The sequence below is a fragment of the Lepisosteus oculatus genome, unplaced genomic scaffold (assembly GCF_040954835.1).
Source record: "Lepisosteus oculatus isolate fLepOcu1 unplaced genomic scaffold, fLepOcu1.hap2 HAP2_SCAFFOLD_396, whole genome shotgun sequence".
Classification (NCBI taxonomy): Eukaryota; Metazoa; Chordata; class Actinopteri; order Semionotiformes; family Lepisosteidae; genus Lepisosteus; species Lepisosteus oculatus.
Window position 1 is genome coordinate 1 of NW_027167930.1, and position 5,000 is coordinate 5,000.

At 63.5% G+C, this 5,000-nt stretch overlaps 5 non-coding genes across 5 annotated transcripts; all 5 read right to left on the reverse strand.

The window, feature by feature from the left end:
* Positions 1-65: 65 nt before the first annotated feature.
* LOC138227987 (U2 spliceosomal RNA) lies at positions 66-256 on the reverse strand. Its single transcript, XR_011185091.1, has one exon. It is a non-coding gene; the product is annotated as a U2 spliceosomal RNA (small nuclear RNA).
* Positions 257-1,077: 821 nt separating this feature from the next.
* Positions 1,078-1,268, reverse strand: LOC138228038 (U2 spliceosomal RNA). The gene has a single exon (XR_011185141.1). It is a non-coding gene; the product is annotated as a U2 spliceosomal RNA (small nuclear RNA).
* An 818-nt stretch (positions 1,269-2,086) lies between these two features.
* LOC138228049 (U2 spliceosomal RNA) lies at positions 2,087-2,277 on the reverse strand. Its single transcript, XR_011185152.1, has one exon. It is a non-coding gene; the product is annotated as a U2 spliceosomal RNA (small nuclear RNA).
* Positions 2,278-3,096: 819 nt separating this feature from the next.
* Positions 3,097-3,287, reverse strand: LOC138228060 (U2 spliceosomal RNA). The gene has a single exon (XR_011185163.1). It is a non-coding gene; the product is annotated as a U2 spliceosomal RNA (small nuclear RNA).
* An 818-nt stretch (positions 3,288-4,105) lies between these two features.
* Positions 4,106-4,296, reverse strand: LOC138228071 (U2 spliceosomal RNA). Its single transcript, XR_011185174.1, has one exon. It is a non-coding gene; the product is annotated as a U2 spliceosomal RNA (small nuclear RNA).
* Between the last annotated feature and the right edge of the window lie 704 nt (positions 4,297-5,000).

Genomic DNA, 5,000 nt, shown 5'->3' on the forward strand with positions numbered 1-5,000 from the left:
TCCACCTCGCTTGCTTGCTTGCTTGCTTGCTTGCTAGCTACGTCTGTCTTTTCACCGCTGAGAGAAGGTGGTGCACCGCTCCCGGAGGCGCTGCAATACCGGGCCGATGCGTGGAGAGGACGGAGCAAGCTCCTGATCCAGCTCCCTGTTCCAAAAATCCGTTTAATATGTGGTCCCCCGATGGGGGACGTATCAGATATTAAACTGATAAGAACAGATACTACACTTGATCTTAGCCAAAAGGCCGAGAAGCGATGCCCGACGCCGGCCTTGGGCGGGCGCGCGGGCGTCCGGCTGGCGCGCAGCGGCGCAGGCCGACGCCTCGGGAGCCCGGTCCGCACGCGGCTGCCGGCCGCCCGGACTCCGCTCTCCCCCTCTCTTGCCTGCCTGCTTGCTCGCCTGCCTGCCCGCCAGTCCCGGGCGGGGGCCCTGCTCTTGGATCTCCTGTCAACGGCCCGACAACGACCGCAGCCGCAGGGGGGCGCCAGCCGGCCGGCCTCCTTAGCTTAGGCCCCTCCCACCAGCAGCAGCTGTGCCGAGCGAGCTGCAAGCGAAAGCGGACCGTCGGCACCTGCGGGCAGAGGCAAGGGGCAGCGCTCTCTCGGGAGGGACGGGGACACACACACACACAGACGCGCGCGCCTGCCCGCCTGCCGGAAAAAAAGGAAGAAAAGGTGTATATACTAAGTTTTTTGGAGGGAAACCGCCCGGCTGTCGAAAGGGGCCCGCCTGCGAGGACGGGGACACACACACACACACACACACACACACATACACACACACACACACACACACAAAAGCCACGCCTGCCTCCCTGGGAAAAGGCTGAAAAAACTAAGTTTTTTGGAGGGAAAACGCACGGGAGCCGAAAAGGGGGCCGGCCTGCTTGCCCAGAGAGTCGAGACGCGGGAAAGTGCACAGAGGGAGCACGGGAACGGAGACGGGGAGGGGGAGGGGGAGAGAGAGACACACAGATGGACGAGAGACGAGACCCGAGAAGAAGGAGCTCCAGTCCACCTCGCTTGCTTGCTTGCTTGCTTGCTTGCTAGCTACGTCTGTCTTTTCACCGCTGAGAGAAGGTGGTGCACCGCTCCCGGAGGCGCTGCAATACCGGGCCGATGCGTGGAGAGGACGGAGCAAGCTCCTGATCCAGCTCCCTGTTCCAAAAATCCGTTTAATATGTGGTCCCCCGATGGGGGACGTATCAGATATTAAACTGATAAGAACAGATACTACACTTGATCTTAGCCAAAAGGCCGAGAAGCGATGCCCGACGCCGGCCTTGGGCGGGCGCGCGGGCGTCCGGCTGGCGCGCAGCGGCGCAGGCCGACGCCTCGGGAGCCCGGTCCGCACGCGGCTGCCGGCCGCCCGGACTCCGCTCTCCCCCTCTCTTGCCTGCCTGCTTGCTCGCCTGCCTGCCCGCCAGTCCCGGGCGGGGGCCCTGCTCTTGGATCTCCTGTCAACGGCCCGACAACGACCGCAGCCGCAGGGGGGCGCCAGCCGGCCGGCCTCCTTAGCTTAGGCCCCTCCCACCAGCAGCAGCTGTGCCGAGCGAGCTGCAAGCGAAAGCGGACCGTCGGCACCTGCGGGCAGAGGCAAGGGGCAGCGCTCTCTCGGGAGGGACGGGGACACACACACACACAGACGCGCGCGCCTGCCCGCCTGCCGGAAAAAAAGGAAGAAAAGGTGTATATACTAAGTTTTTTGGAGGGAAACCGCCCGGCTGTCGAAAGGGGCCCGCCTGCGAGGACGGGGACACACACACACACACACACACATACACACACACACACACACACACACACAAAGCCACGCCTGCCTCCCTGGGAAAAGGCTGAAAAAACTAAGTTTTTTGGAGGGAAAACGCACGGGAGCCGAAAAGGGGGCCGGCCTGCTTGCCCAGAGAGTCGAGACGCGGGAAAGTGCACAGAGGGAGCACGGGAACGGAGACGGGGAGGGGGAGGGGGAGAGAGAGACACACAGATGGACGAGAGACGAGACCCGAGAAGAAGGAGCTCCAGTCCACCTCGCTTGCTTGCTTGCTTGCTTGCTTGCTAGCTACGTCTGTCTTTTCACCGCTGAGAGAAGGTGGTGCACCGCTCCCGGAGGCGCTGCAATACCGGGCCGATGCGTGGAGAGGACGGAGCAAGCTCCTGATCCAGCTCCCTGTTCCAAAAATCCGTTTAATATGTGGTCCCCCGATGGGGGACGTATCAGATATTAAACTGATAAGAACAGATACTACACTTGATCTTAGCCAAAAGGCCGAGAAGCGATGCCCGACGCCGGCCTTGGGCGGGCGCGCGGGCGTCCGGCTGGCGCGCAGCGGCGCAGGCCGACGCCTCGGGAGCCCGGTCCGCACGCGGCTGCCGGCCGCCCGGACTCCGCTCTCCCCCTCTCTTGCCTGCCTGCTTGCTCGCCTGCCTGCCCGCCAGTCCCGGGCGGGGGCCCTGCTCTTGGATCTCCTGTCAACGGCCCGACAACGACCGCAGCCGCAGGGGGGCGCCAGCCGGCCGGCCTCCTTAGCTTAGGCCCCTCCCACCAGCAGCAGCTGTGCCGAGCGAGCTGCAAGCGAAAGCGGACCGTCGGCACCTGCGGGCAGAGGCAAGGGGCAGCGCTCTCTCGGGAGGGACGGGGACACACACACACACAGACGCGCGCGCCTGCCCGCCTGCCGGAAAAAAAGGAAGAAAAGGTGTATATACTAAGTTTTTTGGAGGGAAACCGCCCGGCTGTCGAAAGGGGCCCGCCTGCGAGGACGGGGACACACACACACACACACACACACACATACACACACACACACACACACACAAAAGCCACGCCTGCCTCCCTGGGAAAAGGCTGAAAAAACTAAGTTTTTTGGAGGGAAAACGCACGGGAGCCGAAAAGGGGGCCGGCCTGCTTGCCCAGAGAGTCGAGACGCGGGAAAGTGCACAGAGGGAGCACGGGAACGGAGACGGGGAGGGGGAGGGGGAGAGAGAGACACACAGATGGACGAGAGACGAGACCCGAGAAGAAGGAGCTCCAGTCCACCTCGCTTGCTTGCTTGCTTGCTTGCTTGCTAGCTACGTCTGTCTTTTCACCGCTGAGAGAAGGTGGTGCACCGCTCCCGGAGGCGCTGCAATACCGGGCCGATGCGTGGAGAGGACGGAGCAAGCTCCTGATCCAGCTCCCTGTTCCAAAAATCCGTTTAATATGTGGTCCCCCGATGGGGGACGTATCAGATATTAAACTGATAAGAACAGATACTACACTTGATCTTAGCCAAAAGGCCGAGAAGCGATGCCCGACGCCGGCCTTGGGCGGGCGCGCGGGCGTCCGGCTGGCGCGCAGCGGCGCAGGCCGACGCCTCGGGAGCCCGGTCCGCACGCGGCTGCCGGCCGCCCGGACTCCGCTCTCCCCCTCTCTTGCCTGCCTGCTTGCTCGCCTGCCTGCCCGCCAGTCCCGGGCGGGGGCCCTGCTCTTGGATCTCCTGTCAACGGCCCGACAACGACCGCAGCCGCAGGGGGGCGCCAGCCGGCCGGCCTCCTTAGCTTAGGCCCCTCCCACCAGCAGCAGCTGTGCCGAGCGAGCTGCAAGCGAAAGCGGACCGTCGGCACCTGCGGGCAGAGGCAAGGGGCAGCGCTCTCTCGGGAGGGACGGGGACACACACACACACAGACGCGCGCGCCTGCCCGCCTGCCGGAAAAAAAGGAAGAAAAGGTGTATATACTAAGTTTTTTGGAGGGAAACCGCCCGGCTGTCGAAAGGGGCCCGCCTGCGAGGACGGGGACACACACACACACACACACACATCACACACACACACACACACACACACAAAAGCCACGCCTGCCTCCCTGGGAAAAGGCTGAAAAAACTAAGTTTTTTGGAGGGAAAACGCACGGGAGCCGAAAAGGGGGCCGGCCTGCTTGCCCAGAGAGTCGAGACGCGGGAAAGTGCACAGAGGGAGCACGGGAACGGAGACGGGGAGGGGGAGGGGGAGAGAGAGACACACAGATGGACGAGAGACGAGACCCGAGAAGAAGGAGCTCCAGTCCACCTCGCTTGCTTGCTTGCTTGCTTGCTTGCTAGCTACGTCTGTCTTTTCACCGCTGAGAGAAGGTGGTGCACCGCTCCCGGAGGCGCTGCAATACCGGGCCGATGCGTGGAGAGGACGGAGCAAGCTCCTGATCCAGCTCCCTGTTCCAAAAATCCGTTTAATATGTGGTCCCCCGATGGGGGACGTATCAGATATTAAACTGATAAGAACAGATACTACACTTGATCTTAGCCAAAAGGCCGAGAAGCGATGCCCGACGCCGGCCTTGGGCGGGCGCGCGGGCGTCCGGCTGGCGCGCAGCGGCGCAGGCCGACGCCTCGGGAGCCCGGTCCGCACGCGGCTGCCGGCCGCCCGGACTCCGCTCTCCCCCTCTCTTGCCTGCCTGCTTGCTCGCCTGCCTGCCCGCCAGTCCCGGGCGGGGGCCCTGCTCTTGGATCTCCTGTCAACGGCCCGACAACGACCGCAGCCGCAGGGGGGCGCCAGCCGGCCGGCCTCCTTAGCTTAGGCCCCTCCCACCAGCAGCAGCTGTGCCGAGCGAGCTGCAAGCGAAAGCGGACCGTCGGCACCTGCGGGCAGAGGCAAGGGGCAGCGCTCTCTCGGGAGGGACGGGGACACACACACACACAGACGCGCGCGCCTGCCCGCCTGCCGGAAAAAAAGGAAGAAAAGGTGTATATACTAAGTTTTTTGGAGGGAAACCGCCCGGCTGTCGAAAGGGGCCCGCCTGCGAGGACGGGGACACACACACACACACACACACATACACACACACACACACACACACACAAAAGCCACGCCTGCCTCCCTGGGAAAAGGCTGAAAAAACTAAGTTTTTTGGAGGGAAAACGCACGGGAGCCGAAAAGGGGGCCGGCCTGCTTGCCCAGAGAGTCGAGACGCGGGAAAGTGCACAGAGGGAGCACGGGAACGGAGACGGGGAGGGGGAGGGGGAGAGAG